Raw genomic sequence first — 27,895 nt, forward strand, 5'->3', positions numbered from 1 at the left:
AACTTATCATTCATTTTAGTGCAGCCGCCACAACTTCCATTTCACAAACCATTGTTTAATCTTCAGTTATTATATTTCCTTTTATTTTGCTTTGTGCTTTGGTTTCATTCTGTAACACTGGACTTATTTTTATGAAGGTTTGAACTCTGACAGTGTTTGAACAGGAGAGAAAGGAGTATAAAGTGTGTAGTGAGGGCTTCACAGCCTTAAAGCATCTAGAATAACTGTAAAAAATAAAGCCCATCACTTCACGGATTTCACCTTTTGCGGGTTATTTTTGGAACGTAACCCCGCGATTAACGAGGGACCTCTGATGAGAAGGAAGAGACTGGGCTCTCAGCTGCAGTAAAGGGGGCAGGTCTGGCTCCAACACAGGTTTCAATGTGCAAGATGTCTTGCCCTCACATTCTTCTTCCATTTCCACTTGTCCTGAAACTTCGGCCTTCGCTGTCAACCTTCCTTTTCTTACTCACACTTGCCATTTTAGAAATGGGCAATAAAAAAACACAGATCACTGGCAAAACAGGGTGGTGAGAGTTTGACCATGTTTGCTGCCATCTTGTGGTGAAATGTTAAATATATATAAATAATAATCATTTTTAAACGTGTGATTTCATCCTGTGGACAACAGTACTGGTGGCATATTATGACATTATTGATTTTATGACAGAGGCTTCGGCCCAGTGAACATATGAACTGGACTTTTGGTCTGTTCTACAGGAAAAACCCTCAATGATAATGCACCAACAATCCCAACCAAAGAAAGGAACATAAGGACAGAAGAACCAAACAGGAAAGAAAATAGAAATAACTATTGTATATATAACCTAGAAAATTTCACAAGAAATTTTGAGTGGGCCAATGCACGCTCACCCACACTCTGCTGCCGGTCCGCCCCATTATATACCACCAAACCTCATTCCTGATCACCGGCAGATGTGAAAGATGCCACTGATGACATTTCATGCTTTTACAGTGTTTCTGATTGGTTTTATATAAGGTTTAATAGGCCCCAAGCTTCTCCATTCATTCTGAATGGAGGGATCCTAAAGATGTGGATGTGACTTTGGCTGCTATTTTATGAAGTTTGGTAAAAGACATGAACATGAGGACTCAGTATGATAAAGTCCAACTCCTTATGAGCAGTTTGTAGTTGAAATGAATATTCCGTGTAGAGGCATGCCAGACTGATAGGCTTCCAAAGTTAGCTGGGTTTTGTCAGGGATCTCACCAGTTTCCCATTATTTCCTATGAGGGGGGTTAGGTCAGCTTAAGTGGCTTGCCTGTCAAAACAAAACGTGGCATAGACATGGGGACTCAATATGTCAGAGGTCTAATGTTTATCTACATTTTACACTTTGAATGAAGGTTCTGTGTGAAAGCATGCCCAAACGCCATGCCTTCAAAGTTTTGACAGTGATTTGATGCCTGTGGGGAGGGTCGATCGCAGTTTTTCTGGATTTTTTCAAACACCGTTTATCCGATCGCTACCAAACCTCAGAGGGTAGTAGTCCTGACCGAGCCGGTCGATTTGATGTATAATTTGTAGGGGTGGCTAGCGCTAGTTAGCTGTGAAATGAATTAGAGGCTTTTATTTTGAAAATCAGTGTGTGTCTGTGTAAGTGTGTGTGTGTGTGTGTGTGTGTGTGTGTGTGTCTGTGAGTGTAGTTGTGTATGTTCCTGTATGGAGCTTTTTTTTGCTCTTTATCCAATGATACAGTTGATGCTGCTGTTACGGTTACCATGGAAACGGCTCCCTCAGTTTTCGGCTTCCTGGTTTTGTGACTTTTGCCTTTTTCTCTCTCTCTCTCCCCATTCACCGTCTATGTCGTTCGCCCACTGGTTTTTTGCGATTTACGTGAAAACCGTACGTCGGAACGGAAAGAAAAGTCACAGCACAGGTGTCCCGGTACAGCCGGACGTCCTGTAAAAGTTTCAGGTCGCTCACATTAAAGCTGTGGGACTAGTTCTGCTGAAAATGTGTCCAGAAGAAGGAGAATAATACAGAAGCGGAATAAGTATTTACAATAGTAACAGTGGAACAATATCAGGATAGATCAGGAGGTCTGAGTCTGGTCTTTCAGTCCAGATCCTCCTCCAGACTCTGATGAAGGAGCTTTTGGATGATGCTCTTTATCCAATGATACAGTTGATGCTGCTGTTCTTCTCATGTTCTAAATGTGTCGTCTGTCTTTACTCACATTGCTGCAAATATCCAGTTTGTGTTTGAACACAAAGCTGATAGTTGTGTGTTTGTTCATTCAAACATTAGTGACAAAAAGTCTGATGATAAACTTTGTATGAATGAACAACACATCAGTCAGTAAAGACAGAATGAAGCCATCAGATGTGTCAGATGATAAACTGCAGCTGTGTCTTTTTCTCTCCATCAGATTTCTGTCAACTTGAAGTCGACACAAACTCAGTGCACACAAACCTCAAACTGTCTGACAACAACAGGAAGGTGACACATGTGAGAGAGAAGCAGCCATATCCTGATCATCCAGACAGATTTGACAGGTGGCCTCAGCTGCTGTGTAGAAATGTTCTGACTGGTCGCTGTTACTGGGAGGTCGAGTGGAGAGGAAGGGTTTATATATCAGTGAGTTACAGAAGAATCAGAAGGAAAGGAAACAGTGATGACTGCTGGTTTGGAAGAAACAATCAGTCCTGGAGTCTGTTCTGCTCTGATCTTGGTTACTCTGTCCATCACAATAACAGAGAAACATCCATCTCCTCCTCCTCTGTCTCTGACAGAGCAGCAGTGTATGTGGACTGTCCTGCTGGCACTCTGTCCTTCTACAGAGTCTCCTCTGACACACTGATCCACCTCCACACCTTCAGCACCACATTCACTCAGCCTCTACATGCTGGGTTTGGGTTGTATTCTGGTTCCTCAGTGAGTCTGTGCTGTGTGTAGAAGCAGAGTGTGTGGAAGTGACAGCAGCTTCAACTTTGTGCTTTAAATGTTGATGATGTTTCACTTTCATTTGAATCACTGACTGTGATTTCAGGTCAGAACATGTTTTTGTCTTAGAAGCAGTGAAATGAAGAATGTGAAGCTGAATTTATGATCATGAACTTTGACATGTCCTCACAAATGAAACCCTTACATTAAGAAATGCATGATTCCATGTTGTTATGGCTCTGATATTAAAATGTAGTATTATAATAGGAGTTAATGGACCTAAGTGGAAAACACCATTTAAAACTGCTGCAATACAAACACTAATAACTCCAACTCAATATTTTGGATAAACTTTGACATGACAGATATAAAATAATGCCTGAGCCTCCCAACTTGTACAATGACTTGTTTTGTGCATGTTTACATGAAATATTTGCATCATGCAATCTACCTGGCATTTAAAGCGTTAAACTCCTCCAATGATGTCATGTTTGGTAGTTCTGAGCAGTCCTGAAGTTGTTCCACATATTGATGCAGAAAAATATGAATCTGTTCAGTTTTTAGAGCAGTTTTTAGAAGCGGACATTTTTGTCCCTGATGACACAAAGGGTAGTAAATGTGTTTCCCAGTGTTCTGGTGATGGATCAGAAACATTTACATTTGAATTCTAAAATTTGTTGAACTGCCCGATTGCCCTTTTTCTCCTCAACCTGTGACGTCGGCGGAACTGCGATCACTCACCTGCTCCTGCCCGGGACGTTAAAAAGAAGCAAAGACACAGAGAAAGACTCAGAGAGACACTGCAGCGCTACCACGCAGCTGTGGACCTTTCTGAACCAACCCTGAAGCACAGCCGGTCAGAGCGCGCTACGATCGCTGCGTTTAACTGCGCCAAATCTTTGTGGCGCTGTCGCGGTGCGTTCAATGACGCTCCGTAAATGTGCGCTTTTACACGTTTATTTTGTGTTGAGTTATTTTGATAAGATTGATTTATACATGTGGTAAAAGCATAAATTATTAGTAAAACACTGCTTCAAACTAAAGCTGTGGAATCCAAACATGTTCAGGGACATTAGTGACAAACTGTGTGTTCAAATACAGTCCTTCATTTAAAGTGCACTTACCTGCATGGTGTGCTAAGCTAGCTGCGACATTTCTCACTGTTAATATCAACAAACATGTTCTGGTCATCTGGAGTATTGTTGCTTCCACCAACACTAAACACATTTATTGTAAATATGTAGCTCATGATAGGACCAACAAGGCAAAGTTTAAATGTTGCTGTGTTACACATTTACAATAAGTCGCGGTTTTTACCACCAGATAAGATGATACTGACCCCCAGAGGAACATGAAGTCATTGCAGCAGCATAACAGATAAAGTAAAAATAAAGACGCTACAGAACAACCATAAGATATGCAGATATACATGTAAGTCTGTTCCGGTTGGCCAGCAGGTGGTGCAGAGGCACGGTTGGTTTGGTTGTGGTTGTGGTTTGGTTTGGGAGTTTTTATTTTAGTCTTGTGACTAAAATGTCATTTGATTTTAGAAACATTTTAATCATCAACATTTTTTAACTTTTAGTCTAGTAAATCTGCCGTGGATTTAGTCGACTAAAATTCTATGATATAGGCTATTTGTCATGAAATTAGTTTGACTGTGCAATAAAAACAGGCACAGCTTTAACTTTTGTTATTTGAAACAAACATCTCTTTATTTAATTGCCGTTACCTTTTCACAAAAGAACAAAAGCACCAGTGAACAGTGAGCTGCTCTCCCTGAACGTTCATACACTGTTCAGTCATGACCTTCTTCATGAACAGGCTCTCTCATATTCTAATAGGCTCACCCTTAACCCATCTGCAAACACGTGTTGCCAACAGCCAATAGAAAGGAGACACAACACAAAAACTAATCAAGTTTACTAACATGAATACAAACAACAAACCTAAAATAACATCCCTGAAGCACATACACCCAACACTAACCAGCTCTAAATGCATTCACTAGTTAACTAGTGCAACGTTTTGCCTTACTAGTGCGAGAAATAAAATATTTACTATCAAGAAATTAACTGAACTGGCTTTCCATGCAACACTGTCATGAGGTCCACATTGTCCTGTGATGGAATCCAGAGTCTGAGAGTGTATGACTGGCAACAAATAACAATTTCACTTTGTAGATTAAAGCAACATGTGCTGACACCAGAATCAGTCCTGTCAGGTGATATGAACAGGACTTCCTCCTCCTCCTCCTCAGGTTCAGACAATATGAAGAAGTCCTCTATAAAAACACATACATTCATTAAGTATGTGTTCTTTATGTGTATAGGACCACTGTCCTCTGTGGACTAGCAGATGTGAGCATGTGAGGAACTGGAACCACTTCTTCATCTGAACCATGGAGATGCCAATTTATAACACCTGAAACCACCTCCACTGTCTGCACACACAGGAAGTTCACCCTTAAAGAAGCATTCAGCGAATTTCTTATATGTTTGAATGTAGCCAATCAATGCTCTCTGTTTCAGTTAACCTGTCTGCACAGAATTAGTCCCTGAAATGACATGTAGAGCCCGGATAGCTCAGTCGGTAGAGCATCAGACTTTTAATCTGAGGGTCCAGGGTTCAAGTCCCTGTTTGGGCGGCAAGCTTTGTACTCTTGTTACACCACATTCAGATGTTAACCCTTTAAACCCTAAAAGAAAAAAAAAATCACCTAAAAAGACAATAATAACGTGCATTATGCATGTTCTTGGTGTCTAGGAACATCCAGGGACCTCGGAAAATGCATTTCCAGTGTTTAAAATATTGTGTCTATTAGTATGCCTGAGTGAATTACAATAAACTAAATGAGAAATGTAACATTTCTATCCTCAAGTTTTTTTCCTGTTTGACAGCAGAAAACAGTATGCTAACAATGATTCTATGTACACAGATGCCATTGATCACATTCAGCTATCCCTTGGCTACAAATGTACCAAATTTGATAGAATTTGAACAAAGAGCAAAGTCTTCACAAAGGTTTTAGTAAGGATATCACCAGGCGGACACTCAGTTTGGCACAATTTGGCACCACATTGCCAAATAGGTTACTTATCATTTCCAATGGGAAGTGGCTGAAAAATACAACTTATATCCATTTCACTAGTCTATTGCCATCTACTGGAGCTTTTGGGTATGAATTTTACCTTGTACTTCATCAACTTCTACCATTATGCACAGTGTAAAATCAAAAACATCAAAATGTATAATTTTGTCTCCAAATAGAGCAGTTTTTATTATCATAACTAATAACTAATGTAAAATAATGAAAGTCCAACCAAATGTAAAGTAAGAAAAATACAATAACAACAAGGAGAGGTGATGCCTCAGCGTTGAGCCCAGATGGGCCTGGGACCTCGCTGAAGAGGAAAGCCAGGTCCCAGGCCCATCTGGGCTCTTCCCTCTTATTGGCTATGAAAATAATAACACTTATTTTTATCTGTAATTGCATACATATTGAAATATACATATTATGTAAAAAATATGTAAAGACAGTATTGAATAGGATTGAATCATCCTTCATCTCTGTTCAGCTCTTCCCTTAGGGGTTGCCACAGTGAATCATCACCACTATCCTCTGCATCCTCCTCTCTCACCCCAACTACCACCCTGCTGTATACTATACTGTGTATATATATATATAATAAATCATTTTTATTAGCAACAAATAGTTTACACTTCAAAATAAATGTACAAAACTTACTCATAAACTGGGTCCATCTTTTCCAACATTCAACTGGCTGGCAACGGGGTCAAACAAATCAGGAAATCCCTGCCGTTGAAATTCTGCTCCATGCCCCTCTCGACGCAGCAAGAAGAAGAGATAAGCTAGCTAACAACCTAAAAAAAAACCTCTGACACTCACTGAAACTCACTGAAATTCACCAAAAGTCACTGAAGCACACTAAAGCAACTACAACCTCCACAAACACCTACGCGCACTAGCGTTAGTGTTGTTGCGTCTTTACGCAGGGATTTTATGTCAGCTGGGTATTGTAGTCCATTAGATTTTTTATACCATTCAATTCAGTAGCTTGTCCTCTTTCATTGGACTACAAACATGGCCGTGTCAGAATTTGAAGTAATAGTGCCTGCACGTTTTCAGCCCTTCAGCGGCCCATCGGGTTTAACCACTGCAGTACTGTTAACCTGCTAGCATCTTTGCTTATCTAAACACAGTTTTCATTTCTGTCCAATGCGAGACAATTACCAACCCCTATAAAGGAGAGGTTCTGCTTCTCAGTTCAATTCAATTCAGTTTTATTTATATAGGGCATATTACAATCAGACATTGTCTCAAAGCGCTCAGGAGGGTCACACACTAATACAAGACCACTTCCTGTTATGCAACAAATACACTTTATGATTCAATGTTGAGCTAATGCCACAGCCACAAAGTCAATCAAGGATTGTTTTTTTGAAGACGTTTCGCCACTTCCCCAAGTGTCTTCTTCAGTTCTGCTACTTTTCTGGTTGGGAATCTGAGTTTTATGTGTTCAAGACCTCTGTGGGTGGATCTTGCAGGAGCTCACATGACTACGATCCCTATAGTTCAGGGTTCGGCAACCCAAAATGTTGAAAGAGCCATATTGGACCAAAAAAACAAAAAACAAATATGTCTGGAGCCGCAAAAAATTAAAAGCCTTATATAAGCCTTATAATAAAGGCAACACATGCTGTATGTATCTATATTAGCTATATTAGCCTACTATCAAAATGACTAAGTTGGCTACAAATACATAATGAACCTTCATGATTACATGTTTATTTTCCCTGCAGCGCATCCTGAATGACGCACCACGTGACTGCTCTGTTGTACGACAACTCCATTACAATATTAATGAATTATGTTTCATTGCTTTGATGAAATTAAAGAAATGCAATGAAATCACTTTATAGAAACAGCCACTTCGTTACTAAATATGTGCCTATGACAGGATTGTGTTCTTACGTTTAATGTGACGTCTGTTTTCGGACATCAATGGTCAGCTTCTCAACATCGGGCATGTAAGATGTAACTTTAATCTTGACGCAGGACTGCAAGCTCTCATCTGTGAGGCGGGTGCGATATTTTGATTTGATGTAGTTCATGTTTGGAGATGCAATCCACTTCTTAAATCTATTTTTGCGCTGCTCTAATTTCTCCAGAAGTAATGCAATCGCACTTTTTCTCTCACTCCCAACTGGGTACTCGGCTGCAAATGTAGCATGCCTTCCCTGGAAATGTCTTTCCACTGGCTTAGGAAGTGGAAAGACATTTTCCACTGGCTTCCACTTCTACTCTTTTTGTTATTTGACAACTTCTCACTACAGAGCAAACATTCAGGCAATCCTTCCGCATTGGCAATGAATGCAAATGATTCGGTCCTTTGGGATCCATGGCCCATCACACAGCCACCGGTTTGTTTACAACAGCCACCTGCCTGGCATCCCGCCCTGCTGATAGAAACGTGTATCGCAGGCTATGGCGCAAATCTTCGTTGACAGAAATATTGAAATTGAATATTTATTCTAAACATTTTTACAGCATTGGAAAACGTTAAGAATGTTTATGTCATGTTTGTCCTCCTACAGAAACCATATTAAAACAAAAAATTATATTTCCCCCATCTTTTTCCATTTTCAAACATTTTTGAAAAAGCTCCAGGGAGCCACTAGGACAGCGCTAAAGAGCTACATGCGGCTCTAGAGCCGCGGGTTACCGACCCCTGCTATAGTTGGTTAATGGCCAGTTAACGACCAGAAACTCTCGGATGAAGGGACAGGGTTGTGGACAGGTGAGAGCTGTTGCCTCACTAGTTGACGGCCCATCGTTAGAGTTTGAGTGGGAGTGAAGTCTGCTAGGAAGGGATGAAAGGACAGAGTTGTAAACAGGTGAGAGCTGATGCCTCAGCCCTCCCCCTCTGTTTAGAGAGGGTTTTTCCAACTTCACATAGACGCTTCTTTGACTCCTCTTTCATACCATCTGTCCTCCCTGTCTAGGATTTGGACATTATTATCCTCAAAGGAATGACCACTGTCTTTGAGGTGGAGGTGAACTGCTGAGTCTTGTCCTGAGGAGGTGGCTCTCCTGTGCTGTGCCATCCTTCTGTGTAGTGGTTGTTTGGTTTCACCAATATAGAGTGGCGAAACGGCTAGAATGAAAAGCATTCCAGAATGAAAGAAAGCATTCCCAAATGAAAGGCAGACATCTAGAATGAGAGGCAGCATTCCGGAATAGACATCCATCCACCCATTCCAGAATGATAGGCAGGATTCCGGAATGGTAGACAAAATTCTGGAATTAAACCCCTAACCCGACAGTGACCTGTGATGTCATCCGATTGGAGCCAGAGACTGACCCTCCTTAAGAGCAACAGTGGCAAGAAAAAACAGGAAGAACCCCTGAAAGTTTTGTCCAACGTCTCAGCTGTTACCTTTAATATTATCATAACAGATGAAATCATTCAATTGGATTTTGTGGTCTGGGTTAGATCAGTCAGCGTTTTAAATGAAAACTTATTTCTCCTCCAGAGGAGGAACTGTCAGGAGTGGGATTTGAACCCACGCCTCCAGTGGAGACTGCGACCTGAACGCCAGCTGGCGAAGGATCGTCCGTACAATGTTGGAAAATGTTGGACACAAGAGCCAATCACAAGCCTTCAATTGCTGGAGGTGCGCCCAATCAGCTAGCGGATTTCTTCCCCACTGTCCAACATTTCCAACATTTGACCAATCACGGTGGACAAATGTTGGAGCAGAGAATCAGTATGGCGCATACCGGTCGTCATTCATTCTGCACTAGCTAGCGAGAAAAACAGTCGGTACGGTAATTAAACACTTGCTACAGTGCCGTGTGACACTATTTTACGTTTGTGTGTCATGTAAACTCTTGTACTGTGTCACGTTTTTATAGATTGATAGATTTGTTGAGTTACGGTCGTTACACAAAGTGGATTTTGTTTTTGCCACTCGGTGCTTACTAATGTTATTTAAGGTGCAGTGTTTAAACACCAAACCTGAGAATCAAAGTATTTCCACCCACGTTTAAGCACTACCACAGCACCGTTTAAGCACTACCACATAAGTTATTTAGATTTTTATGGTGTATGGCCATATAGAAATGTCTTCCTGTAAATAAACATTGTCCCTTAATGCTGCTTAAAGCTACGGCATTCTTTGTAATATTTTATTTTATATTTTATATTATATGTTGTGGTACACGGCGTGTCAGAGGACAGCGGGGGGTTGGGTGATCTATTTTGCCAGCTGACATGCTGTGGGTGAAAGGAGAGAGACGTGAAGGACAGCGGTGGCAGACAGGAGAAGGAAAACGGGAAAACGGGGAGAGTAAGAGGGACCCGTGATTCGAAAAAAAAAATACGGACAATAACCATTTGTTTTTATGGACAAGGATCGCCCAGGGAGAGAGAGGATCCTGTGTGGGGTTCACCAGGAGGAGTTTTTTGTTTGTTTGCCTGTTACTTTTTGATCGGGACTGAAGGGACATTTATTTGTAAATATGGGTCGGATTACAGCGTTATTTGGGATGTAAGAAAATATGATTTTGAGTTAATAAACCCGAAACAGTCTCATTTCATGTGTCTGTGGTCTGTGTTATGCAACAAGGGTAAATAGAGTACAACACAGGAGAGTCCCTGCTTAATAGCAACACTCCGTTTACTTTAGGCAGACTATTAAAACGTTTATCCATATGTCCATTTGTAAAAATGATGCCAAAAATGTAGCAGATGCAGATCAACAGTAGCATTCCTGTGGTCGCCGGTTCGAATCCAAGCTGTGGTCCAAAGTAAAATCCTAAGTATTTCAAAAGTTTGAAATACGTACATAAATTAGATATGTTTCCACAGCTTTCCTTTCTTTTTTCATTTTTCCCCTTTTCCCCTCTTTTTCCTCTTCTTTTCTTCTCCCCCCTTCTTCCCCATCTTAGACGGACGAATGTTCCCCAGCTTGAACGCCAGCTGGCGAAGGATCGTCCGTACAATGTTGGAAAATGTTGGACACAAGAGCCAATCACAAGCCTTCAATTGCTGGAGGTGCGCCCAATCAGCTAGCGGATTTCTTCCCCACTGTCCAACATTTCCAACATTTGACCAATCACGGTGGACAAATGTTGGAGCAGAGAATCAGTATGGCGCATACCGGTCGTCATTCATTCTGCACTAGCTAGCGAGAAAAACAGTCGGTACGGTAATTAAACACTTGCTACAGTGCCGTGTGACACTATTTTACGTTTGTGTGTCATGTAAACTCTTGTACTGTGTCACGTTTTTATAGATTGATAGATTTGTTGAGTTACGGTCGTTACACAAAGTGGATTTTGTTTTTGCCACTCGGTGCTTACTAATGTTATTTAAGGTGCAGTGTTTAACCCTCATGCATTGTTCGCAAACACTACCCTAATGTGTTGTTCGGGGACAAAAACGTCCCCTAACTTTAACGGTTTTAAAAATATATTAGATAAATATTTTTTTGAAATTTTTTTGCATAGACCTTTTAATTAACTTCAGTTCTAATCAACAGTAGTGAAAAAATCATTTTCCCCCAGGATTTTAACCCTTTAATCACCAATTTTATGAGGGGTGGTGCTGAAAATTGAAAAAAAAAAACACAAAATGGCTCATTTTTAATAGAAAAGGTGAATGTGGACTGGATTCTTTTGAACCTTTATTACAGTCTTGGTCATGTCAAACATCAGTAAAAAAATTGACTTGATTGCATTATTAGTTTTTGCACAGCACTGGATTTTCATTTTTTCTCCCTAATGTGTTGTTCGGGGACAAAAACGTCCCCTAACTTTAACGGTTTTAAAAATATATTAGATAAATATATTTTTGAATTTTTTTTGCATAGACCTTTTCATTAACTTCAGTTCTAATCAACAGTAGTGAAAAAATCATTTTCCCCCAGGATTTTAACCCTTTAATCACCAATTTTATAAGGGGTGGTGCTGAAGATTGAAAAAAAAACACACAAAATGGCTCATTTTTAATAGAAAAGGTGAATGTGGACTGGATTCTTTTGAACCTTTATTACAGTCTTGGTCATGTCAAACATCAGTAAAAAAATTGACTTGATTGCATTATTAGTTTTTGCACAGCACTGGATTTTCTTTTTTTCTCCCTAATGTGTTGTTCGGGGACAAAAACGTCCCCTAACTTTAACGGTTTTAAAAATATATTAGATAAATATTTTTTTGAAATTTTTTTGCATAGACCTTTTAATTAACTTGAGTTCTAATCAACAGTAGTGAAAAAATCATTTTCCCCCAGGATTTTAACCCTTTAATCACCAATTTTATAAGGGGTGGTGCTGAAAATTGAAAAAAAAAACACACAAAATGGCTCATTTTTAATAGAAAAGGTGAATGTGGACTGGATTCTTTTGAACCTTTATTACAGTCTTGGTCATGTCAAACATCAGTAAAAAAATTGACTTTATTGCATTATTAGTTTTTGCACAGCACTGGATTTTCTTTTTTTCTCCCATTTTGTCCCATAGACTTACATTATAAACACACTTTTTTTGACTGCACAGCCATGGCACTACATAATCATGCATTCTTGATTGTTGGTGGTTTACCCTGTTGGTAGGAGGTAAAATTTGTGATTTTTACAGTTAACAACTTAATTACCATATTAACCCTTTACCTGCAGGCCTGTGCTCATGTAGTGTAGTTTCTGGCTTGTATATGGAGTTATAGGGAGTATTTTAGCACATAATTGTGTGTCTACACACTGTGTGTGTATGTTAGAGAGGAAGAGAGCCATTTGCACACTGATCTTGTTGTCTGTGAGTACACACAACCACAGAGTCTTCATAGTAAACAAAAACAAAGAAAGTGTTGCTATGCACGTGTGGCCCTTTGATGTCTACAGGTGCAGACTAAACAAAACAAAAAGGCAAGTGGTCTTACATGTGACCTTGTGGTCATTTGATGGTGAGAAGAGCAGAAAGCAACATGAAGAGAGGATTCACTTGTGCACAATCTCTGGAAATGCTTGTGCAGCCTGGCTCTATGAAGGGCTGTGAAGCTGTGAAGGCTGCACAAGTAGATCCGTCACTTGTTCACAAGCGAATCCTTCATTCGTTCACAAGTGAATCCTTCACTCATGCACAGGTGAATCCTCTCTTCATGCTGCTTGCTGCTCTTGTCACCATTAAATGACCAGGAGGATGCATGCAAGTCCACTAGTGTTTTTGTTTTGTTTAGTCTGAACCTCTCAGCATCAAAGGGCCCGGCACTTACTTTTAGGGCTGCAACAAATTTACTTTACTTTACTTTACTAAACTACTTTTAATACTAATTTTAGTAGGGGACTAAACTGTAGATTAGATTTGGTTAGTCAATGATTATTTATTATGTTATCAAGTTATCTATCTATGGTGTCTATTTAGTAACATGCACATGTACGTATGGTCGTGTGGAGCGCAACACACCATGGAAAAGGGGCACTTAGACCTCACTTAGACTAATTCAGTGATCTCAACTGAGACACTAACCTAAAAGTAAAGTCACTCTACTGGAGGACGTGTTTTCCGAAAGCTAAAAAAAAAAAAAAAAACAGCTATTTTACCCATCCACAACTTCAGACGCCAGAACTCCTGGATGTTTTCATTTTACATGCTTATGCATTGCCGTTGTACGTCTGAATTAGGTACACTTCACTTACTTAGTAACTTTATTTTCCTGACTTTCCTTCCCTGACAGTGTGCAAATGGCTCTCTTCCTCTCTAACATACACACACAGTGTGTAGACACACAATTATGTGCTAAAATACTCCCTATAACTCCATATACTTAAGCCAGAAACTACAGTACATGAGCACAGGCCTGCAGGTAAAGGGTTAATATGGTAATTAAGTTGTTAACTGTAAAAATCACAAATGTTACCTCCTACCAACAGGGTAAACCACCAACAATCAAGAATGCATGATTATTTAGTGCCATGGCTGTGCAGTCAAAAAAAGTGTGTTTATAATGTAAGTCTATGGGACAAAATGGGAGAAAAAAAGAAAATCCAGTGCTGTGCAAAAACTAATAATGCAATAAAGTCAATTTTTTTACTGATGTTTGACATGACCAAGACTATAATAAAGGTTAAAAAGAATCCAGTCCACATTCACCTTTTCTATTAAAAATGAGCCATTTTGTGTGTTTTTTTTTCAATTTTCAGCACCACCCCTTATAAAATTGGTGATTAAAGGGTTAAAATCTTGGGGGAAAATGATTTTTTCACTACTGTTGATTAGAACTGAAGTTAATTAAAAGGTCTATGCAAAAAAATTTCAAAAAAATATTTATCTAATATATTTTTAAAACCGTTAAAGTTAGGGGACGTTTTTGTCCCCGAACAACACATTAGGGGGTAAAATTTGCCCACAGTGTACCGTTGACCTATGAAAAATTTTAAAATCATATTAACAAAATTTATGTAAAATTAAGCTTATTGAGGAAAAATGATTCAATTTGTCCACATATTGACAAAGTTATGGCCAAAATAAACAGAAAAATTTCTCTCAGAGGACAAAAATGTCCCGAACAACGCATGAGGGTTAAACACCAAACCTGAGAATCAAAGTATTTCCACCCACGTTTAAGCACTACCACAGCACCGTTTAAGCACTACCACATAAGTTATTTAGATTTTTATGGTGTATGGCCATATAGAAATGTCTTCCTGTAAATAAACATTGTCCCTTAATGCTGCTTAAAGCTACGGCATTCTTTGTAATATTTTATTTTATATTTTATATTATATGTTGTGGTACACGGCGTGTCAGAGGACAGCGGGGGGTTGGGTGATCTATTTTGCCAGCTGACATGCTGTGGGTGAAAGGAGAGAGACGTGAAGGACAGCGGTGGCAGACAGGAGAAGGAAAACGGGAAAACGGGGAGAGTAAGAGGGACCCGTGATTCGAAAAAAAAAATACGGACAATAACCATTTGTTTTTATGGACAAGGATCGCCCAGGGAGAGAGAGGATCCTGTGTGGGGTTCACCAGGAGGAGTTTTTTGTTTGTTTGCCTGTTTGCCTGTTACTTTTTGATCGGGACTGAAGGGACATTTATTTGTAAATATGGGTCGGATTACAGCGTTATTTGGGATGTAAGAAAATATGATTTTGAGTTAATAAACCCGAAACAGTCTCATTTCATGTGTCTGTGGTCTGTGTTATGCAACAAGGGTAAATAGAGTACAACACAGGAGAGTCCCTGCTTAATAGTAACACTCCGTTTACTTTAGGCAGACTATTAAAACGTTTATCCATATGTCCATTTGTAAAAATGATGCCAAAAATGTAGCAGATGCAGATCAACAGTAGCATTCCTGTGGTCGCCGGTTCGAATCCAAGCTGTGGTCCAAAGTAAAATCCTAAGTATTTCAAAAGTTTGAAATACGTACATAAATTAGATATGTTTCCACAGCTTTCCTTTCTTTTTTCATTTTTCCCCTTTTCCCCTCTTTTTCCTCTTCTTTTCTTCTCCCCCCTTCTTCCCCATCTTAGACGGACGAATGTTCCCCAGCTTGAACGCAGCGCCTTGGACCGCTCGGCCATCCTGACATGAAAAGCGTGCTGTCCACAACAATTTTGGAAAATCTCAAGGATGAATACTTAATAAACAATCTGAAATCTTCACTGACACTGATGTGGACAGACTCAGAGTGTGTCTGTCTATGCTATCTCAACAAGTCTTCAGCCAGAGATGAGATTTTTCATCTGGTCACCACATGATGAATCATTCTGACTATTGTAGTACCTTGAGATCTGCCTTTCCCAGGTGTTTTGTCCTTAAGGTGAAGCAGTCTCTGCCTCAAGGTGAAACTGGGTTTGAAATGTGCTGGGACGTTTTATCCTTTGCCTCCTCACTGCACACCAGTTGCTCTCGGCCCAGCGTTTTTAAAATGATAGTTTTTGGAAGTGTCAGATGGACTGTGCCAGGGTTTGGTCCTCAGACAGTCAATATAAATGGCAGCACTCTGACTGGTCAAGATGACCTTTTTCATAGAGCTCGTTGTTAACACATCAGACTTGTTAAGTGTAAACGATGGAGGGGCATAAAGTGATCTTGGAGATGAAAGAACCGTTGTTGGCAGGATTCGAACCTGTGCGGGGAAACCCCAATGGATTTCTAGTCCATCGCCTTAACCACTCGGCCACAACAACCGGCAAAAGGTAACGATGAAGAGTCTGACGACCCAGGTTGGTTCTGTCCATGAGTGCATGGTCTTGTCCAGTTTGTCCTGTCCAGTTTGGTGTTGGTGCTCCTTTACTTGTTTTCCATTTCATTCGCAGGTTTGATTGTTCACACCTGTGATCAGTCATCAGCCAATCCTGCTGCAGCTTCCATCTAGTATATGTGTCCAATGGAAGCTGAGCAACATGTCAGCTACACACATAGAAACACTACACATAGTTTGTCATATAAATAACATGGATTGAATCATGTTGTACAGTCAATGGAAACAAAAAGCACTGAGAGTGGTGCTGGTAGTGCAGCAGTGGATGGAGGCTGAAGTGCTGCCACCTAGTGTCAATATTTGGTATTAACTCTGACTACATATTCCACCTTTAACTCTCTGCCATATATACTGTGCCATGTGTGAAGTGATAATAAAATGTGAATGTGAATTTATTGTAAAGAACTTTACTTATTATCCCTGTTATAAGTGAGCAGTGTGTGTGTGTGTTTGATGGAGTGTGTAATGTCTGCTCAGTGTTACTGATGCTGCTGTGTGTGATCTGAAAACTGATCAAACTGTGATGTGTCTGATGCTGACAGAAGAATCAGAGGTCAGACAGTCGGATCCTCCTCTGTGACACCTTTAACATCATATCAGAAATCTCTGTCTGCTTCTGGTACATGCAGCTGATCACCAGCAGGGGGCTCACTGCTTTGCTGTCACTCAGGGGGCCTGTTCTGTCTGCCACTGGGATATGATGAGGTGAACTTCAGAGTTTGAATGGATTTCATTTGTCATGTGTTTATGATCATTTTATGAATCAGTTCAAATAAAGGAGACTCACTGAAGTCACAGTTTAGTGTTTTAATACTTATACACACTTATTTTGAAGCTGCTATCAACTTGATGAGTCTTCCTGTTGAAGCACGAGGCAGGACGTGTGTCAGAACATCCATGAACTGAGTAGATTAAGAGGAAAAGCTGATGTGTCACAGCTGCTGGTTGTGTTCTTTAGTGTCTCCATCTTGATGAAATGAGGCGTTTTACTTCCTCCAAGTAGAGTGGACCTGGCTCACAGAGTGCTGCTGCTGTTTCTGTCTCTCTGTGAGCACCATGTTAAACAGCAGGCTCTGAATAGTGACGTCATGATGTCACAGTCACATCAGTCTAATCTCCCAATCTGAGAGAGAGCTGTCATCAACAGCAGGAAGTGCAGGAAGCTCATGGTGTGCAGGCCTCTGATGTGTGGAGGCTGTCGGCTTGTAGCAGCCAACAAGAAGGGAGTTTGTAAAAGTTCTCTGTAACTTTAAATGTGAGGATTCAGAAAGAACTTAGATCAGATATGTGCAGCACTTGTGCAACAGATACTCCAACAGTGACAGCTCTTCTGAAGAAAGCCTGAGGAGCTGAGACCTGGATGAGACACTGATACAGCTTTGCTCTGCTGACAGGAAGGATGAAGGCTGACCACACACACACACACACTGACACACACAGACACACACACACACACACACACACACACACACACTGACACACACACCAACACACAATCATACACACACTCTTACAGACATGCACACACATATATTGTCACACCGGCTCAGAAAGTGTGACACATTGGGGAGGACAAACACAACCTTAACCGTTTGACCATTTTATTGAAGAAAGAACAGTAGTTGTACACCAACAATTGACAAACTGGAAATGTGCAAACAAAATACACCGCCATGCCTGCAGCAGGCTGGAGAGAGAGCAGCCCTCCTAGTAGGCCAGACGGGGAGAGAGAGAGTGAAGCAAACAGACTGGGAACTCTTAAACCGTCTCCAGCTCGTCAGCACAGGAGAGCTGCATAAGCTCAGGATCAGCTCCACCCAGCAACCTCCTGCACACACAGGGGAGAGACAGCAGCAACAACACAACACTCCCTGAGAGGCCAACACAGGGCCACAATATAGACACTGACACACACTAACAGACAGACACACATACACACAATACACTGCTTCAGACACACACACTGCCTGCTTCAACTGTGGAAAGGCTTCCTGTGCATCAGTACAACAGGCTGTTGGGCCTTTGCAGGATCCTGCAGGGTCGACCCCAAAGTTCAGACTCACAGTTCATAGCAGGACTGAGCTGGATGCAGTCACAGCTCCTCACTGTGTGCAGCAGCTGGACTGAGCTGAACACTGGACTCAGACAGATTCAACATCCACACGTCAGTCACTGGAAGCCTTCAGAATGCTTCTCTCCTCACTCAGCTTCCAGTCCAGATCCAATACCTTACTGCAGGTAGTGACGGACCTGTCAGCTGTGTGTTAGAAATGCATGAATAAACAGCAGCTTCATGTTGATGCAGGACGTATGAGGTCGGAACACTGATGAGATGAAAAGATTCAGAGGAAAAGGCAGAAAGAGCAGAGCTGATAAGTCACATGACTGATGCACTGACACTCTCTCTAGTCAGCTCCTCCACCAATCAGGCGCTGCCTCGCTGCTCATGCAGCCAATCAGGTTGTAGCAGTACATTTAAAGCTCTCCTCTCTCTGCTGTCAGCTGTCATTCCAGATCACCTTTGAGAGCAGAACCCCCCAGAGGGCTGGACCTGACTGCTGTCCTGATAAAGACCTGAGGAAGACTGTTTGGAGGACACACAGAGTGGACATGGGTCACAGAGCGCTGCTGCTGTTTGTGTCTCTCTGGAGCTCCGGTAGGACTCTGCTGCCATGACGATGTCTTTATAAGAGCTGGGAGAAGAGTGTGTGTGTTTATATTTGTTTTCTTCACTGACAATCTTATTACGGATAATGCTACTAAGGATCACAGTGGAATTAGTCTGATTGTTTTTAAAGTTGTTATTATAGCAGTTTATGTTCACTGTGTATGTCCACACTGGATGTTCCTTTTTAGGATTAACATTTATGGAGCCCCAAAAGGGACATTTGCAATTTATTTATTTATTTATTTATATTTCATGCTGTATTTATTTCATCCCTAATATGCAAATCTCCTCTTAAGATACAAATCATAAAGTACACAGTCCTTCTCTGGATAACTACAAACTTCACTACATCCAGTGGTAAAATTGATGTGGCCACACTTGTGTGAAACCAGCCTGTCCAGTTAGGATCAACACTGACTGTGGATCAGTTTCAGCTGCTGTTGTGCAAATGGAACAGACAACAGGTGGAAATGAGAGGCAGTGATCAAGACAGCCCTATAAAGGAGGTCACACATGGCTCGTTGGTCTAGGGGTATGATTCTCACTTAGGGTGCGAGAGGTCCTGGGTTCAAATCCCGGACGAGCCCTGATGTTTAACTTTGTTCCATTGTAGACCAACTCCTTGTTGTTGACTCTTTTCAGTTCCTCTCTAACTACCACACAGCTTTACAAAGCTAACAAAGTTCTATTCAGACTCATCCCAATCCAGAGCAGTTGTTCCACAGTAACACCTGCAGGAGGACGTCATCACCCAGTATGTGACCTGCACTGTGAGCTGTAAGGTCTTATACAGACAGGTGTGTGTCTGTCCTCATCAAGTCCAATCAGTATCATCAAAGACAGCTGGACTCAGATGAAGGTGTAGAACCATCTGAAGGATGATCAGAAGAAATGGACGCACCTGAGTTCAATATATGAGAGTCACAGCAAAGGCTCTGATACTTAGGACCATGTCATATTTCACTTTGTCTTTTTAATACATCTGCAAACATGTCAACAACTCTGTGTGTTTCTGTCAGTATGGGGAGCTGTGTGGACATTAATGAGGAAAAATGAACTTCAATGATTTTAGCAAATGGCAGCAATATAACAAAGTGAAACATTTAAGGGGGTCTGAATACTTCCTGCACCCACTGTACACATAACAAATGAATGTGACTGAAACAACAGCTCTGTGTGTAATATAAATATACAAACTAATGTGATTTGATCAGAACATTTTAAAAGACAGTGATGATCTGTTCTTATTGTCTAAACAGGAACAGTTGAAGCTCAGCTTGCAGCCCCTGTATCTCAGGCTTCTCAGCTTCTCTTCAGATGTTTGGACGTTTCTGCTGGAACCTCTCATTTAATGACTCACATTTAGAACTTCTGACTTTATGTGGAGGAGGGATAGATTTTGGAATGAGGAGGCTGCAGCCTGCGATTCCACCACTAGATGTCAGCATTGCACAGCATTGGTGGTTCAGTTCAGATTGAGAGAATGCAAAGTGTGCAAAGCTGTCATCAAAGCAAAAGCTGGCTGCTTGGAAGAATGTCAAACATCAAACATATTCTGCTTGGTTTAACACTGTTTGTTCACTACGTCATTCCACATGTGTTCCTTCATAGCTCTGATGTCTTCAGGATGAATCTACAATGTAGAAAGTCATAAAAACAAAGACAAACCACTGAGTGACTTTTGACTGGTACATTTAAAATGTCATCATATGTCCTAACCAGCAGGGGGAGCACTGATCATAAACTCTCTGTCTCACATGTTATTGTCATGTGTTTTTATGGAAGATGATGCTGACTGTTGTTTTCTTGTTTCTCTCTGTAAACAGCTTGTAAACAGCAGCTTCCCTGAGGGAAACTCAGCTAATAAATGATGCTGTAACCTCTGGGACTTGATCTGCTGGGTGGGAGTCCACTACATTATCCATCCATCCTCATCCATCCAGCTACACCCTCCCTAAAATGCAGGCTGGAGGATGCGGGCATCGATCCCGCTACCTCTCGCATGCTAAGCGAGCGCTCTACCATTTGAGCTAATCCCCCTTGTATAAAGGGTTAATCGCAAGTCAATCAGGACTCACTGCACTACATGAAGTGTACTAGTGAAGTATTGCAAGCATCAGACTTTTAATCTGAGGGTCCAGGGTTCAAGTCCCTGTTTGGGCAGAACACTTTGTACTCCCTCTTGCTTGTACTCCCCTTCCCTCTCTGTTAATGTGCTTGGACAGAGCTCTGTGAACAGCCAGCCTCTTTGTGTCTTGCCCTCCTTGTGCAAGGTGTCAATGGTCGTCTTTTGGGCAACTGTCAAGTCAGCAGTCTTCCTGTGGTTGTGCAGCCTACAGAACTAGACTGAGACCATTTAAAGGCCTTTGCAGGTGTTTTGAGTTCATTATTTGGTTAGAGTGGCTCCAGGTGTCTTCAATATTGAACCTTTTCACATATTCTCATTTCCTGACCTACTGAATGTGGGTTTTCCATTAACGACTACAGCTGGACCAATGCACAGACTGTGGACTTCTCCATAGACTGATCTGTGTAGATAGGACACCAGTATTACTGTCTTAAGTTGGAATGTTTATGACACCATCAAGTGATGATCCTGTGTCAGGACCACAATGGATTAGCAGCCCATCGCCTTAACCACTCGGCCACCACATCTGTCTGATTAACATGTGTTCACGGCTTCGAGTGAAAATACGCTGCAAAACTTGAAAGAGGTCACAGCTTTTGCCTTAAACATAAGCATCTTGACAAACATTGAAGGCCAGTTTTTGGAGTAGTTGTTTGGTTTCTCCATTGTACAGAACAGAGCATGCCTCACTGCACTGGACTGCATATATCCAGGGGTGGACTGCAAATATCCAAGGGTGGCAGTAACTGATTACAAATACTCAAGTTACTGTAATTAAGTAGTTTTTCTGGGTACTTGTACTTTATTTTTAAGCCAGTACTTTTACTTGTACTTAAGTACAAATGTAACAAAATAATGTACTTTTACTATTTACTTACTGTCAGCCATTTTGTCTCCGTTAAAACAGTGGGTGTTGTGGCTAACAAAATCTAAACCTGTAGATAATTAGCTGCCCCTTTGTAATAATATTGACACTTTTTCTGCTAATTGTATTATGTAATTGTTGATCACAATGACAGGTTAACAGGAGTACAGGATTACTAATGAATTTTGAGTTCATTCGGATTTACAGCTGTATCATTCTGCACCAGATGAAGCACATGATCTGAATCAGGTTGTGTCAGAGAAAGGCTGAAACCCTGCAGCACCTGTTTCTGACTGCTCTGAGCACGCTGCCTTCTTCTCCAGTCTGCTCTCCAGTGATGTTGCTCCTTCTTCTTTCCCTCTGATTGAGCTCTGTGCTGCAGCCATTGTGACAGCCATCGCACCTCAGAGTGATCCAGCAGTGCCTCATGTTCAGCAGCATACAGTGAGCAGCTTTAATCTCTGGATTGACAGACTTTATCTGCGCAATAACTTGCAGAACAGAAAGTCTTCCAAAATATCTCCTTTCCAGGGATAGCACACCAAAACTATCAACTGAGCAGCACTGGAGATGCTCTGCTCTGTCGATTCATCCAACTGAAAGGAACATTTCTTACATGATCGCAGTCTATCCAGCAGCTGTGCCTGAATGTCAGCTGAGAGATCTTCTGTTCTCCTCCTCACCATGTCATTTGAAAAAGGTACAACTTTCAGTTTATTAGCTGCCTCTGTGCCAAGCAAAAGCTCATACCAGTCAGATCTCTGTCCACCTGTACAGTCACAAAGCCGGGGGCAGTGACGCTGTTTTCCGGGATGTCTGAGTGCAGTCCTTTTTTTCTAGCTTTCAGGACAGGAGCTGTATCCACCCTGAAGGACGGCGCCACAGGAAGTTAAAAGGCACTTTGACTCTGGTGGGACTCAAACCCACAACCTTTGAATCACTTCTCCTGTGTTTAACTAGAAGTCCAATGCGCTATCCATTGTGCCACAGAGCCACAGAGCAGTCCATTTGTTTGTCCTAGAATGAAAGGCAGAAATCCGGAATAAGCAGCAGCATTCCAGAATAGTCAACAGAATTCCGGAATTATACGTAGAATTCAGGAGTAACAGTCAGTATTCTGGCAAGTCAGCAGTCCAGAAGGGAAGGCAACATCAGCAGTGGCTCAGTGGTAGAGCAGGGTTGTGTGTCCTTGACCCACATTGCCTCCAGTGCTGGTCATTGTATGACACTGCTTGGCAGCAGCCTTAAGCAATTTCCCTTCTGGGATTATTAAAGTATTTTTTTTTAAAAAGTCAGCATAACAGAGGTTACAGCATCACTGAGTGCATTGTGCCTTCATTTTGTGCCTTGAATTTTGTGTGTGCCTCATTGTAGGTACATTTTTTTACACTTACACAAGTTTTTAATTATATGTTATATATGGAGTGAAGAGTAACGCAATTTCGATTCTCTGTATGTCCAGCACATATAGCAGATTTGACAATAAAGCTGACTTTGAATTAAAACGAGTGAGTTGTAAAACAAAATTCACCCCCCCTATTGACACTAGAAGAGAACCTATCATTTGAGACCAGAATGTTTTTTTGTACCAGGCTGTAAACATGTTCATTTCTGCTGTGAAGTTGGACATTTTAACATGGGAGTCTGTGGGTAATAACACGCGTGAATTACAATTTTTCACACGTCGTAAACATTCCAACTTAAGACTAGTGGTTAAGACCTTCAAAACTCAGTGTGTAACATTGTTGGTAAAAACTGTTTGCTTTGGCATGTTTGTAGAGAAGATTGAAGCAAGGCGTCTGGACTTGTAGAGTTTTCCTGAAGAGGTTTCACTGCTCATCCAAGCAGCTTCATCAGTTGTTGATCTGTTGGTGGGGAAACATGGTTTATATGTGGTTGCAGACCTCAGTGGGTGGTCTGGATAAAACTCACAAACAATAGCACTAAATGTTTCCATAGTTACCTGTGATGATCTGGCTGCCTGTGCCAGGTGTGTCTAATGACTGGCTAACGACTAGGAGACTTGTGAAGTATACAAGGTTATTTACGCAATGACATGATACAGACCATGTATGTATTTGATTATATAAGCTTACACTTAGAGAAAAACACATCTATAACTCTTACAGAGTGTTAGGGAGGAACTCTTTGATGAGGTGAAGGCCGAAGCACTAGGAGCCACGGACCTAAGATAAATCAACCAACATAGAAGGGACAGAGTGTTTTCACAGTCATAAATATGTTAGACCAATTATGATAATTAGTAGGTGGAGATAAAAGGGCAACATGTCCCAATATGGAAATACCTACGATGGTCTTGAAGAACTGTTTATCTGTTATGCAAATGTAACTCAACTTTCAATAAAACTAGCCTGTGTACAGGGAGGGGCAGAACACGTATGGACGGGAGTGAAGCAGACTGAAAGGCCTGTGTTCACTGTGTTATCCCTTTTGCAAAAGGCGAAACTACAAAACCCAGGGTATTTTCTTTCACTCAATGTTCTGAATACAGGAGACGGAATCTGACAATCCGGGGTGACCAGGGAAGGTCACGACAGACTGCTGGTAGACAGCCCATTGTTCTTGCTGTTAGCATGTGACTTGGAGTGAAACTTCCTGGGAATGGATGAAATAACTGCTTTGTATGTGGTAAAAAGATGAGGCCACCACCTCGAGAAGGTTTTTCCAGCTTAACATAGATGGCTTCCTTGACTTCCTCTCTGTCTAAAATGTGAACATTGTTGTCCTCAAAGGAGTGTCCTTTGTCTTTGAGGTGGAGGTGAACAGCTGAGTTTTGTCCTGAGGAGGTGGCTCTCCTGTGCTGAGCCATTCTCCTGTGGAGTGGTTGTTTAGTTTCTCCAATGTACAGATCAGAGCATTCCTCACTGCACTGGACTGCATATATGATATTGCTGTGTTTCTCCCTGGGAGTTTTATCCTTTGGGTGTACCAGTTTCTGTCTCAGGATTGTCCTCCAGCGGAGACTGCAACCTTAACACAGCGCCTTGGACGAAAAGCAGACTTGCAGAATCAAAGGCAGCATTTCGGAATGAAAAGCATTCCAGAATGAAATTCAAATTTCCGGAATGAAAGGCAGTAATCCAGAATAAGTGGCCTCATTCCAGAATAGACATCAGTATTCCGGAATGATAGGCAGAATTCCCGAATAACACTCTGTATAGTGGAACAGAAGTCAGCATGACATCATACTGGAATGAAAAGCATCCCAGAATGGAAGAAAGCATTCCCAAATGAAAGGCAGAAATCTAGAATGAGAGCATCCTGGAATAGACATCCATCCACCCACTCCAGAATGATAGGCAGGATTCCGGAATGGTAGACAAAATTCTGGAATTAAACCCCTAACCTGACAGTGGCCTGTGATGTCATGGAAGCGTGTGTTCCAAAATGGAAGGCAACATTCCAGGACAAAAGTCAGCATAACAGAATGAAAAGCAGATTTGTGGAATGAAAGATACCATTCCAGAATGAAAAGCAGTCCATAATGAAAGTCAAAATTTTAGAATGAAATGCAGAAATCCAGAATAAACAGTAGCATTCCAGTATAGACATCAGTATTCCGGAATGATAGGCAGAATTCCAGAATAACAGTCAAGTTAGTCAATAGGGCCGGTTAGCTCAATCCCCGTACGGCCAATCTGTGTTTTCATTGTTGAAGCATGGACATGCCTGTTTCACTTACTGTGTGCTGGTTGGTACATTGGACTCAAGGATTGGTTTTTGAAGACACTCCTCCAAGTGGTGTCTTCAGTTCTGCTACTATTCTGGTTGGGAATCTGAGTTATATGTTTTCAGGATCTCTGTGGGTGGATCTTGAAGGAACTCAGACTTTTAATCTGAGGGCCCAGGATTCAAGTCCCTGTTCAACACTATATATTCCTAACCAGAAATCTTTGTACATATCTTTACCAATGTCAAACTAAGAAGAACATGTGCTTTGTGTTGTTCTTGCACTGACTGAAACATGAAAAGCAAGAGGTCACATGTGGCTCGTTGGTCTAGGGGTATGATTCTCGCTTCGGGTGCGAGAGGTCCCGGGTTCAAATCCTGGACAAGCCCTCTTCTTTCAGCTTCAGTAGATTGAAGGTCTGTCTTATGTTTACATTTATAGCAATTATCTTTAACCCAAACAAGTTCATATTCCAACTTAGACCCTGTAAACAGCAGTCTGCTCAAACTCCTAGAAGCAATCTACAACTGATATTGTTTATTCAAGAGAAGAAGTCTTTGCACTGAGGACTAAAGTCAGAATGCAGCCCAAGGTCCAGGGAGAGCTGAGGAAGAAGTACAGGGGCTGTAAGGCAGGAGTGAAAGTAGAGGCTGCACGTAGACATTTTAAGCCAGCGATCCCCTCGGCAATAATAAGGAATGTCAACTCACTACTGAATAAGGAGATCAGGAGATCAGCCTCTGTCCTACCCGTCATCTGCCTCTGCTACTACTACGAAACTACTGTTGGTAAGTTTTCTGTCTTCTATTCAATAAGTTTATTATCTTTATGTGAAACAATGTGCATGCCTTAAGATAAATGGACCTTGGGTTTAAGAAGAAATGTCAGTCATTGTTCATGTTGGGGTAGACAGGCTACAAGCAGCTAAGATTAGTTAGCATTCGTTGTAGCTAACGTCTATGGTCCCGTCATATAGCTGTCAGAGGTAAGTGGTGAACACGGTTAGTACTTGGAGTTTTCTACACAGGCACGTTGAATTCATCCTTAACACACTGAGAGCACAGCTCGCCGCCAGCTAACGCAATCCAAAAGTGCTTTGCTTTACTTTTGTAGTGTAGCAGGCTAACACAGGCTAACGTTAGCCCAGAGCTAACGATCTGTGTTAGCCTAAGCAGCACTGAAAAAATCATGTTGGTCCAATTCAAATACATTATATTGCATTAACGTACTTGTTTTGAGTCAGGGCTACCAGTATTTATTGGATGGAAAAACTCAATTTAATTGAGTTCATCCAATGAGTATAGGTTAATCACAATAAATATACAGCAACAGTGATTAATGTGATTAAAATTGTGATCATGTGACGGCACTAGTTCAAATGTTTGAGTTCAAAGAACCGATGACCTACCAGTGGATGTCATGTCATGTCATAAGATATGCAGATATACAGATGAGAAATGCACAGAGATGTATTATGTCCTGTTATGATATCATGAAAAACTCTGAGTATTACACTGTAGGTGAGGATGTTATTGCACTAAGAGAAAAAACACTGTACTGTTTCCCCATCAGTGTCACTGGGTGTAAACATGGTGATAAAGTACAGAGGTTAGAGTACAGATGGACTGATGTTATACAGTCTGACGCCTGTCTGGACAAAGGTCTGTGGCTGAAGGAGACACCCAAGGTCCCCACTGTCTCATGTTTTTATATTTAACTTATTTTCACAGCACTTCATTAGTTTGTCATAATCAGCCACCATGTACAGGTGCATCTCCAAAAATGAGAATATTGTGGAAAAGGTCAATATTATAAACTAATGATGTCACACTGTGATCAGATGATGAACTCAAAACACCTGCAAAGCAGACACAATCATGGGGAAGACTGCTGACTGGACAGATGTTGAATAAATAAAAAATAGTCAGCATGGTTATCCTCAGGAGCAATAATGGGAATATGACTCCCATCCATCACCCCTGCACACTGAGGGAACCTTGGGCACCAGTACAGCACCTCCCTGTGGATTAATCTGTACATTACAGGCAAGTGTCCCTGATCAGATGGCGGGTTACTGTCCGTAGCTGTCCTGAGGGTAAGCCAGTTCATCATCAGATTAGGGTCACTTCTACAATGGTGGTCCGTCAAATTGGCATGCTAACTGACATGCTAACATTTATTGGCTTGCAGCATGTTCCACCAACTGCACACAAGTGAGTTACCTTGGCTGGGCGCTCTTCTGCCTCAAGAGATGATTCCCTGGCCCTCTTCAGTCCAGAGGTGGATGGGGAGTCATCTCTGTCTTTTAGTTCGCACAAATACCTCCCTGAGGGACTTTGCCCGGCCG

The 27,895-nt window shown here is 41.4% G+C and overlaps 4 non-coding genes across 4 annotated transcripts; 2 read left to right on the top strand and 2 right to left on the bottom strand.

Moving 5' to 3' along the window:
• Positions 1-5,482: 5,482 nt before the first annotated feature.
• On the top strand, positions 5,483-5,555 carry trnak-uuu (transfer RNA lysine (anticodon UUU)). Its single transcript has one exon. It is a non-coding gene; the product is annotated as a tRNA-Lys (tRNA).
• Positions 5,556-20,831: 15,276 nt separating this feature from the next.
• Positions 20,832-20,904, bottom strand: trnaa-agc (transfer RNA alanine (anticodon AGC)). Its single transcript has one exon. It is a non-coding gene; the product is annotated as a tRNA-Ala (tRNA).
• A 1,855-nt stretch (positions 20,905-22,759) lies between these two features.
• On the bottom strand, positions 22,760-22,851 carry trnar-ucu (transfer RNA arginine (anticodon UCU)). Its single transcript is given in 2 exon segments — positions 22,760-22,795; positions 22,815-22,851. It is a non-coding gene; the product is annotated as a tRNA-Arg (tRNA).
• A 3,014-nt stretch (positions 22,852-25,865) lies between these two features.
• trnap-cgg (transfer RNA proline (anticodon CGG)) lies at positions 25,866-25,937 on the top strand. Its single transcript has one exon. It is a non-coding gene; the product is annotated as a tRNA-Pro (tRNA).
• The last annotated feature ends 1,958 nt before the right edge of the window (positions 25,938-27,895 follow it).

The sequence above is a fragment of the Parambassis ranga genome, unplaced genomic scaffold (genome assembly GCF_900634625.1).
Source record: "Parambassis ranga unplaced genomic scaffold, fParRan2.1 scaffold_22_arrow_ctg1, whole genome shotgun sequence".
Taxonomy (NCBI): domain Eukaryota; kingdom Metazoa; phylum Chordata; class Actinopteri; family Ambassidae; genus Parambassis; species Parambassis ranga.